This window comes from Gigantopelta aegis, chromosome 10 (assembly GCF_016097555.1).
Source record: "Gigantopelta aegis isolate Gae_Host chromosome 10, Gae_host_genome, whole genome shotgun sequence".
In the NCBI taxonomy this organism is placed as follows: domain Eukaryota; kingdom Metazoa; phylum Mollusca; class Gastropoda; order Neomphalida; family Peltospiridae; genus Gigantopelta; species Gigantopelta aegis.
The window spans coordinates 430822-443420 of NC_054708.1; the positions used below are offsets into that span (position 1 = coordinate 430822).

At 35.8% G+C, this 12599-nt stretch overlaps 1 protein-coding gene across 21 annotated transcripts in view; it reads right to left on the reverse strand.

Annotated features, from left to right (window-relative positions):
- The window catches only part of LOC121384253 (zinc finger protein Gfi-1b-like), a 169723-nt gene that overhangs the window by 127657 nt on the left and 29467 nt on the right, over positions 1–12599 (reverse strand). The window lies entirely within an intron of this gene.

Genomic DNA, 12599 nt, shown 5'->3' on the forward strand with positions numbered 1-12599 from the left:
CTATGTTTTCATCCAGTGCACAACGTTTTTAAATTATAATTCTAGAGTTAATTGTGAAAAGAATATGCATGGGTTCAATTAATTTGCAGTTATTTATAACAAACAAATGTGAAAATAAAGAAATATTGTAGTTTCAACTTTGACATACGATGAAAAAATACAGCAAGTGTTATCCCATATTAGGGGATCACCATCAAAAATCTTTATTTCTTTTCAGCTATATGTGCATGTAGTTGAAATCTTTATTAAAATATTTTTTACTTTGATCGGTTAACTAAAGTGCAATTTCTTGGAAAGGTTACAAAGTCTTACCAGGATCAAACAATAAAATCAAGTTTGTGGTGGAAATGTTTTGTGTATTACATTTATGAAGTACATTATATGTATAGAAAATAGAAAATGAAGCTTATAAACACTTTTTGTTGTGTGGGATTCTATTCAGATTGTCATAAATGTTTAACAAAAAGTGCACAATCTTTTTGCTTACTCTATACAGCCCTCTATGTTAACATTTCTGTCCAGAAGCCAGATAGTGCAAGGAGCCATGTTTATATACCGATAATGTATATATCAATGTGTGTATGTGTACATATCTGTGTGTGTTTGTGTGTGTGTGCGTGTCTATGTAATGTGTGTAAACGGTTTACCCATTGGTACAAATATTAAAGAACTTTAAAAAGCATTAAGTGTATTAGAGAAGCAATTGTGCAATTTATATATGTACTGGGTGACTAGTGTCTGTAATTGTCTGTGGCAATCTTCCTATTTACAAAACGCAAAACAAAATTTAAATTCATTGATATATGCTGTTATAAATATGTGATAAGCAGAAATACAAGTTTGAAAATTATTTTCCTCTGCTTTTTTTAATTCATGCATTAATTACACATTTTAATTGTAACAAATCAATCTTAATGGGGGGAAAAAGTGCCTCATAGTCGTAACATCTCAAATAATACATTCAGGAATCTTTGTATATATTTGAGATTGGCCGAGAGTTTTATACTTTATGCTGACGATGTGTTTGCATACTGCATATAAAAGGTTGAAGGAGATCCCAGTCTGTGATTGACTTTTCATTTTGTTTAAGTTGTTGATACAAACTTATTTTCGTTTTAAATAAAGTGTTTCATAATACTGCAGAACACTACTACTGGTAGTTCCTCTACACTCATCATATACTTCACTAATGCTGCAGAACAACACTACTGGTAGTTCCTCTACACTCATCATATACTTCACTAATGCTGCAGAACAACACTACTGGTAGTTCCTCTACACTCATATACTTCACTAATGCTGCAGAACAACACTACTGGTAGTTCCTCTACACTCATCATATACTTCTGTTTCATAGACAGCCCAGCTAGATTAATTTTCTTGGGGGGGGGGGGGGGGGGGGGGGGGGGGCAAACACTGCTTCTTCCAAACACATTTTTTGCTCCGACTGCTTTCATTAGCAAATTACCCAGCATTCTATATCCTGTGCAGCATGCATTCAGTGTTGTCACGTGTCACCGATTTCCAGTCTCAGCCCAACTTAGCAGGCAGCAGACTAATTAATGCTTGATTGTTTTCAATTGTTCTGTCTGGTGCTGTGCAAATTCTTTTCATCTTCAGACAAATCTCAGATTCTCAGTTTCCACCGTTGATTTTTGGCCCATGCAATTTGATAATGAAATACTGACACACAGAGTAAAATGGTAGAAACAACAAAATTTGTAGTAAAATACACACACGTGACTAATTTGTATTTTATACACTAAATACAAACAGAAAGCACAAAAATGTCTCGGTCACCACAGGCTAAACGTAGGTGTGTGGAATTATCTGTCATTTTGCTACCTTAATTGTGGTAAAAACTAAATTACATTAAAATTTGTTGTTTTTATTTTTGTTTTAATGTTGGTTCATAAATAAGAAAGATACATAACAAAACTGGAATATAACGACATTGTTATTAGTCCGACAGTCACATTCAGTTGGTAATTCTCAGACTTGTTCATTGACAGTTGCAAATTTGATGCCGATGTCAAGGGAAATAACTGCATTCTAAAACATGACCCTCTAAATGCCAGATCATGCCTAAACTGGTTAAATATTAGGTCCCTGGCGTGATCTGGTTTAGACAGGTTTCACTGTAATAATAATAATAATAATAATAATAGTAATAATAATAACAAAACCACTGCTTTTTCCAAAATACATTTTTTTTTGGGTCAGCTTTCATTAGCAAATTACCAAACATTCTGTATCTTAAAAACCTCACAACTATGGTACATACATGTATATACTCATTACCAACACACACCTCTACAATTCATAGGTTTGGTAGAACAACTGAGTTATTTGGTAAAGTATAGCTTACCACTGTTTTGTTAGTATACTCATATTAGAACACTATACCCATTAGCCGATATATTTTTTTGTCGTTATACATTCATGAATGACATTCATTGAACATTTTTGTAGTTTTACATAGTTCAACAGGCCCTAGTTAAGTTTATTATTTGACAATGAACCATTAAATAGGTCAAGACAGCAACGGACAACACAAATTATGATAAAAGAATGAGTATAAAATTGAATAAAAACAAGGTCATTACTTAACCTTCTGACTACTGCAGTTGACATACTGTATACTGCATACAGTGCATTCCCCAATTCATATTTCCCATGGCACTCACAGGAAACGGAAATGTTATAAAAGACAAAAAGATTTCTTTTCAAAATGGTGGCTTTTATTTTGATTTTTTTCAACTGAAAATACCTTGAAATTTTGAGTTCAAAAAGTGGTTTTCGGCAAGTATTTTCGCTTGACAACAATGGCGGCATATTGCAGTCATTTTCAGGCATTGATAGCTGATTGTGACAGCTAATTTAATAATAAATTTGATCATTTTACCAACAAAGAAAATCACCAAATATTGCAGTATGAATCGTAGTTGGGTTTTTTTTATAATTCTGGTCAAAAAAACAGTTATCAGAAATAATGTAAATAAATAATGGACAGCTGGCCACAAATGCCCGTAAGTAAAACGCAACTTTTTCAAAATTTTTTTACCTAATTTTAATCACCATTAACCGATCTAAAAATCATAAAAATTACAAAAACCTACGAAAATAATACTTACCGATTCATATATGAACTTTATTTCATGTATTTATAAAACATTTAAGTGAATATATGTCAGTAAAAATTATAAACTTGTACCCACACAATGTGGTTTTTGTTAAAAATTGTCTAAAGGTTAAGTAAAAATGGACAAACCAACCTATTTTACAACCAACTACTGGTACCAATGTAACTGGCTCTATATATAACAGTGCAATAGCATGTATTTAGATTAAGAAACTGAATGGCTGTAACTCCAAATGGAAACTGGTCAAAGCAGCACAAGGATGGTCTGATGGTCAGAAAATGCATCTTTCTATCACATAAGACTTATAATATCACACTTTACTAGGAAGCAGTGCTACCAAGTAGGAGCATTTTTGTCTTCCTATGGGGCGGGACGTAGCCCAGCTTGATGTGAGGTCGGTCTAGGATCGAACCCTGTTAGTGGCCCCACTGGGCTATTTCTCATTCCAGCCAGTGCACCACGACTGTCATGGTATGTGCTATCTTGTCTGTGGGATGGTACATATAAAAGATCCCTTGCTACTAATGGAAGAAATGTAGCAGGTTTTCTCACCAAGACCTATACATGTCAAAATTACCAAATGTCTGCGATAAATAGCCGATGATTAATAAATGAATGAAATCAAGTGGTGTCAACAAAACAAACTTCACTTTTATCTTCCTTTTGTTTAAGATGCAGACCTGTCAATACATGTTAAATTCAATCTGTAGAAAACTCAATGTGATTAGGAAGTCGTTTCATGCTTTAAAAATTATGCTGTTGGTCTACATGGAAATACAGGTAAGTGGAAGCCACTGTGTATTTAAATCATACAGGTGTTCATTTCTTTCTTTGCAGTGACTGCTGTTGATACCTGTATAGGGCCCGTAAAACATATCTCGCTGTGCCAAAAAATTTATAAAATTCACCTTGCAAATTTTATACTCTTAAATTATATAATTTTTGACAAATTGAAACTGAAACCAAAAGTTTTCATTCAGAAAAAGAAAATAGTGGTGCGTTCCTTAATATAACATGTATCAACTGTTTTCATTGGATGTATAAAAGTGGAAGTCATACTGGTCTATCGGAATATTCCGATCATTTGGAACACTTCAGCCTATTTCTATTCGTAAAAAGCCGAGGTGTTCCGAATTATCACAAATTTGCAGAATGGGTGTCAATGTGGCTGTATAGATTAGACAGGTGTCACTGGATACATGTATCGATTAGACAGGTGTCACTGGATACATGTATAGATTAGACAGGTGTCACTGTGGCTGTATAGATTAGACAGTTGTCACTGTGGCTGTATAGATTAGACAGTTGTCAATGTGGCTGTATAGATAAGTGTCACAGGGATTCTATAATACCCGTAACTGAATAAAACACAATTATCAAAATATCTCTCCTAACTGTATATCTATTAGATCTCTCTGTAACAGGCGGTATTTACCCGAGTATGGCTCGTCTCTAGGTATGATCAGAGATACGATCTTATATAAAGTATATGTAATATAGCACGTTTAGTTCACTAGAAAACACAACAAAAACACAATACACTTTGGAATTAACCTATGCTGACAAAAGTACTGCCGCAGTAGTTAATTAACAACAACAAAAAGTTTGTTTTATTTAACGACGCCGCTAGAGCACATTGATTTTTTATCTTATCATCGGCTATTGGACGTCAAACATATGGTCATTCTGACACTGTTTTTAGAGGAAACCCGCTGTCGCCACATAGGCTACTCTTTTTACGACAGGCAGCAAGGGATCTTTTATTTGCGCTTCCCACAGGCAGGATAGCACAAACCATGGCCTTTGTTGAACCAGTTATGGATCACTGGTCGGTGCAAGTGGTTTACACCTACCCATTGAGCCTTGCACTCAGGGTTTGGAGTCGGTATCTGGATTAAAAATCCCATGCCTCGACTGGGATCCGAACCCAGTACCTACCAGCCTGTAGACCGATTGCCTGCCACGACGCCACCGAGGCCGGTTTAACAACAACAAATAATAACAACCCAGAACTGATCACTTAATTAGTTAATCTCTAGGCGTCTAGTTTACACAATATTGTAATCACTTCACCGTGACACAACACCCACACGTGTGATAATTGAGAAACGCTTCTAGGGGAACTTAATTAATAAAGGAATTACAACTCTATTCCTAACTGGTTAATTTTTAATTAACCCTTAACTACTCATTCAATAACCTTGTAATACAGAATTAATACTGGTACCTATCACAATAAAGACAATAACCTACAGTTTACCTAGGTCTTCTAGGATGACTGGCTAAGCTTTATATTACCAAATACTCATATAAATATAGACCAGTAAGACTACGATTTACTTCGTCAGATGACCGAAGACACTGTCTAAATAATATTGGTATAATACAGTATTAAAATATTTAAAAGTCACATCAATCACATCAAGGTTATACAACAGAGCAGAAATGATATTTACCAAAGTCCAAACGGACTAACGTTCACCCTGGACACCTTCCTATTTCGTTCTCCTTTTTGCTTCTCCCAGATATCTCTAAACCCTAGCTATTTATTATAAAATCAGAAAATCGCCTGGGGGTACAAGGCGGTACCTCACATATCATCTGAAATTCCACCTCTCCCAGAGTCGGTATATTTCTCTCTGATCGTCAGTCTGGCTGTCGCCATCGTCGCCAAATCACGGTTGTAAAAACCGCACTCGCAGAGGTATTACGTAACTACTCGCCACATGGCTCCGCACCTGGGCTGGGTGTGTATTAGAATGCCCGATCGCGCGAAGGCATTACGTAACAAGTTGCCCACCTAGCTAAGTGCATTTGGAACTGCACACAGCCTTCTAAAACAATAACGCCACAGGCGAAAAGAAATTAAGAGCATGTACCGTCACAATAAGACAGGTGTCACTGTGGCTGTATAGATTACAGTTGTCACTGTGGCTGTATAGATTAGACAGTTGTCACTGTGGCTGTATAGATTAGACAGGTGTCACTGGATACATGTATAGATTAGACAGGTGTCACTGGATACATGTATAGATTAGACAGGTGTCACTGAGGATGTATAAATTAGACAGGTGTCACTGTGGCTGTATAGTTTAGACAGGTGTCACTGTGGATGTATAGATTAGACAGTTGTTACTGTGGCTGTATAGATTAGACAGTTGTCACTGGATACATGTATAGATTAGACGAGTGTCACTGTGGATGTACAGATTAGACTGTTGTTACTGTGGCTGTATAGATTAGACTGTTGTTACTGTGGCTGTATAGATTAGACAGTTGTCACTGGATACATGTATAGATTAGACGAGTGTCACTGTGGCTGTATAGATTAGACTGTTGTTACTGTGGCTGTATAGATTAGACTGTTGTTACTGTGGCTGTATAGATTAAACTGTTGTTACTGTGGCTGTATAGATTAGACGAGTGTCACTATGGATGTATAGATTAGACAAGTGTCACTATGGATGTATAGATTAGATGACAGTGTCATTATGGATGTATAGATTAGACGAGTGTCACTGTGGATGTATAGATTAGACAGTTGTCACTGTGGCTGTATAGATTAGACAGTTGTCACGGAATACATGTGTCACGGAACATGCTCTTAAATTTGTTTCGCCTGTGGCGATTTTAATTGTGTTGGAGGGCCGTGTGCAGTTTATTGCCCGTAGCCCAGATGGGCAACTTGTTACGTAAGACTTCTGCGCGACCGTCCTCGATCGGTACGCTTAATACACACCCTCAGCCAGGTGCGGAGGCCATGTGGCTAGTAGTTACGTAATATCTCCGGTAGTGCTGTTTATGGCCAGGAGATTGCTCGCGGTTGGCGACAGCCAGACTGACGATCAGAGAGAAATATACCGACTCTAGTAGATGTAGAATATGAGATGATACGTGAGGTACCGCCTTGTACCCCCAGGAAAAATCCTGATTTATAATAAATAGCTAGTGTTTTAGAGATATCGAGGAGAACGAATAGGAAGGCTCCGAGGGAACGTTAGTCCGTTTGGACTTTGGTAAATATATTTTCTGCTCTGTGTATAACCTTGATGTGATTGATGTGACTTTAAAAATTTTAATACTGTATTATACCAATATTCTTTAGACAGTGTCTTCGGTCATCTGACGAAGTAAATCGTAGACTTTTTGTTCTAACATTATACGAGTATTTGGTAATATAAAGCTTAGCCAGTCATCCTAGCGGACCTAGGTACACTGTAGGTTATTGTCTTTATTGTGATAAGTATTAATTCTGTGTTACAAGATTACTGAAAGAGTAGTTAAGGGTTAATTAAAAATTAACCCGTTAGGAATAGAGCTGTAATTCCTTTATTAATTAAGTTCCCCTGCAAGCGTTTCTAAATTATCACACGTTACTGAACGAGTAGTAAGGGTTAACTAAAAATTAACCAGTTAGGAATGGTGTTGTAATTCCTTTATTAATTAACTTCTCCGGGAAGCGTTTCTCAATTATCACACGTGTGGGTGTGGTGTAACGGTGAAGTGATTCGCATATTGTGTAACTAGACACCTAGAGATTAAGCCAGAGTGATCAGTTCTGGGTTGTTATTATTGCTGTTATTAATTAACTACTACGGCTGTACATTTGTCAGCGTAGATTAATACAGATTCCAAAGTGTATTGTGTTTTTGTTGTGTTTTCTAGAGAACTAACGTGCTATAATAATATATACTTTATATTAAGATCGTATCTCTGATCTACCTAGAGACGAGCCATACTAGGGTTTAACAGCCTGTTACAGAGAGATCTAATAGATATACAAGTAGGAGAGACATTTTGATAATCGTGTTTTATTCGGTTACGGGAATTATAGAATCCCCGTGACAACATGTATAGATTAGACGAGTGTCACTGGATACATGTATAGATTAGACGAGTGTCACTGTGGATGTATAGATTAGATGAGTGTCACTGTGGATATATAGATTAGACAGGTGTCACTATGGATGTATAAATTAGACAGGTGTCACTGTGGTTGTATAGATTAGACAGGTGTCACTATGGATGTATAGTTTAGACAGGTGTCACTGTGGATATAGAGATTAGTCAGGTGTCACTGGATGTATAGTTTAAACAGGTGTCACTGTGGCTGTATAGTTTAGACAGGTGTCACTGTGGATGTATAGATTAGAGAGGTGTCACTATGGATGTATAGATTAGACGTGTGTCACTGTGGATGTATAGATTAGACGAGTGTCACTGTGGATGTATAGATTAGACTGTTGTTACTGTGGCTGTATAGTTTATACAGGTGTCACTGTGGCTGTATAGATAAGACAAGTGTCACTGTGGGTGTGTAGATTAGACAGGTGTCACTGTAAATGTATAGATTAGACAAGTGTCACTGTCAGTGTGTAGTTTAGACAGCTGTCACTATGGATGTATAGTTTAGACAGGTGTCACTGTGGATATAGAGATTAGTCAGGTGTCACTGGATGTATAGTTTAAACAGGTGTCACTGTGGCTGTATAGATTAGACGTGTGTCACTGTGGATGTATAGATTAGACAGTGTCACTGTGGATGTATAGATTAGACTGTTGTTACTGTGGCTGTATAGTTTATACAGGTGTCACTGTGTATGTACATATTAGAGAGGTGTCACTGTGGATGTATAGATTAGACGAGTGTCACTATGGATGTATAGATTAGACGAGTGTCACTGTGAATGTATAGATTAGACTGTTGTTACTGTGGCTGTATAGATTAGACATATGTCACTGTGGCTGTATAGATAAGACAAGTGTCACTGTGGGTGTGTAGATTAGACAGGTGTCACTGTAAATGTATAGATTAGACAAGTGTCACTGTCAGTGTGTAGTTTAGACAGCTGTCACTGTGGATGTATAGATTAGACAGGTGTCACTGTGGGTGTATTGATTAGACAGGTGTCACTGTCAGTGTGTAGTTTAGACAGCTACCACTAGTGTTGGAAATTGGTTGGAATTTTATGATCAATTATCAGTTATAATGAGTTGGTACCAACCGACCAACCTTTGATAACACAATTGGTTACAATTATATATTCATGAACAGAAGAAGGATTTCAATTATAAGGACCATTTTTGTTTATGTACATGAAAACAAATATCAATCCCAACATATTTACATCAACTCCATAATCTAAACTGGAGGAATAATTACAGTTAACATTTTCCCACTAAATCAATTAAGGATTTTTATCAACAAAAATATTGTTTTGTAATTGATCGCTGGAGCACCACTAGCCATCACTGTGGATGAACAGATTGGACTGCAGTCACTGTGGATGAACAGATTGGACTGCAGTCACTGTGGATGAACAGATTGGACTGCAGTCACTGTGGATGAACAGATTGGACTGCAGTCACTGTGGATGTATAAACTAGTTTGCTGTAGATCTCTCAACGTTAGAACACTTTCACTATGGCTGACTGACCAGGATGTCCAACAGACCGTGCGATGGTTACAGAGGTTTTCAATCTAGAGATTGGACCATATAGAATTGGTTTTGTGGTTAATGCTATCTCGACTAATTGCTTCCATTGGTCTAGTGAAGAGAAGCATGCTGTCAACACTATGAAGAGAAGCATGCTGTCAACACTATGATCTCAATTCTGGCTATGAGAATCTGAAGTTGCTAGATATAAAACTGTGATTATCAGGAATTTATCCAGACAATCTGCGGTACTCAATATAAGCCCCTTTCCAAAAGCAAGTGGCACTGAAAATGTACTACTTATATGTAAATGTGTTTGTAATTAAGTCTGCTCTTATAAATTAATTTAATAATAATCAATTGCATCATTCAGTGCCCTAAAAACATTAATTATGATTACATGATGCTAATTTTTCCAATCCCATCTAACATGAGCTCCTGCCCAACAATCCTGGATAAATCCCTTTTTACAGAACTATCTGCATCATAGGCTGTATACAGTGATTAACTATGTTCACCTGGTCATGGTAATAAATGTCTTCTTGTTTTTGTCATCACACCATGTGTCTGATTAACGTGAACAAATGGTGATCAAATTGTCACGGCAGGCATTTTGAGTACAGATAAGTGTCATCAAAAACAAACAAAGGATGATTCTCCACCTTGCTCATCTTCATTTTGGAGATTTACACATACTTTTATACTTTCAGTCTCTAAAATACTTCTTTTTAATTTTCACTTGCTTTCACACTGAAAAATACTTTATTTTCATCTTAAAGAAGAATAATGGCCATTTCCAGCTAAACATATTTATTAACCGTATGTTTGGAATGTACAAATAATACCATGACTACATCTGCACAGATGACCTGCAGGTTAAATGTTTAATCTCACCATTTTATGTTCAGCGGAATGTCCATAAGTTAATAGGGGTGGGGAGGAGTGGGTGGGGGTGTCAAGAGGATCAACCACCCCAGTGTCGAGCAAATCTTTGCTTTCAAGCAAAAATGGTTGAGACATTTAAATGAAATGAGTTGGCCTGAAAACTTTTCAACACATATTTCCAAAATTTTACTCCCAATATTAGTAATCCATGTAAAAATGCATGGTTCATTTGAAATCCTATTAGCTGTTTGATAGTAATTATTGAAGTATGAATAAACACTTGTTATCTGGATTTGTGCATTTTCATTTAATTCAGGCAAAAATCAGCCTGCAGAAAAACAAAAAACAAATGGGAGTCAGTATGCAGGCATTTGAATTTAGGGACAACTAGTACATACCGACAGTTTAACATAAAGACTGCTTAATTTTAGAATTAATCAAAAACATTTTATTTCTTATTTGTCGCTTCTGGTACTCTAGATTGAAAGGGAAGTGACATCAGCTCCTGTAAACTCATGTATGTATCCACAGAGTAAACACACACAGTAACTTACAAAAAGGTGCTTTGCTTTGATCAGCCCAACTTAAAACAACATAAATGCCTTGATAATATAATAAACTATTTAAAAGGTGCAGACCCTAGTTTTAACTCGTAAAAATGGACACTAAGTTTAGTTAATCTACAAACCTTTAACATATTTGGATAAAGTTATGTACAACAGAGTGAAAGAAGAGTGTGACATTAAAACCGGGAAATATCCTTAAAAAATAGACTACTTGAATCAGTAACAGCTACTTCTCAGACACACGTGTTTTTAAAATATTAAAAAAAGCATTTTGTGGTATTAGAAATAACAGGATGACCAGAAACACTTTGGTTCTATGGAAATGGTTAATCTAAACAATAAAATATAAGTAATATTTGATTTCTGTGATCATAAGCTGCTCTAATAGTGAAAAATATGCTGTAGTGTTTAAAAAATAGGATCTGTCCCTTTAACTAAACATATTTCAATGTGCATTAACAGAATAAAATGAGTTCACAGTATTTTTCCCCGAGCTGAAAAAAAAAGCATACTATTAGGCCTATTGGTACATTCCAGCAAAAACAACTAGTAATAAACCAAATCTGTTGATAATGTTAATTACCATTTTAGGGGCGACAGGTTATTTGTTGAAAAACATGTTGTCTTCAGCAATATGGTGACACAGGTTCTGATCCACTACGTGTTAATAATGTAAGTGCCTACATTTTCTTCATACCATTAAACAAAGAGTAATATTAGGACATGAAAAAATAATGTTAATAATACTGGTACATATTCTTTTTGTGTCTAGATGGTGGCAACGTTATCAGTATGCAACTGCTTTGCCCGAGACACACGTGTTTTTAAAATATAAAAAAAAAGCATTTTGTGGTATTAGAAACAACAGGATGACCACAAACACTTTGGTTCTATGGAAATGGTTAATCTAAACAATAAAATATTAATATAAAGATATATTTACACCTGCCAATCAGGAATCTCAGGAGGTAACTAAAAGAATATACCAACTAAGTAAACAGTCAGTTTATCATTTCAGTATGTAGATTTCTGAAATATACCACAGCTTAATGCATGGACAAACCATCATTGGACAGTTATTTCGATTTGTTTTGTAGTCAGTTTGACAATGAGGTTTATTTTGTATTGGAAAATAATATACACTTATTGCTGGCATACTGGGATGGATATTATTAGAGCATGCCTGTTTCATCATTCAGCAAAAATCAGCAGACCAGTACGTTTGTTTCTCCAGTTCCATCACCAATACCTGATGTGAAGCATTAAGTATAACGTAACCAATGGCTCATCAGACGGCAAATTCACTGGGATGGAGCAAAATGGCTGTGTCCATTATATATAATAGCTGATTTATTAATTAAATATACCAATATACTTGATATTAAATAATAATTAATGTGCATTAAATATTGATGAATATGCATACCAGTCCAAAAACCTTGCCTAATCATTCCTGTAATGAAAATGTAAGTCGCTTTCTAACTGATGAAAATAAAGCATCTAACAGTTCATTAACAAATTTATACATGTACTTAACAGAGCTTTTGAAATTTACACTAAATAATTAA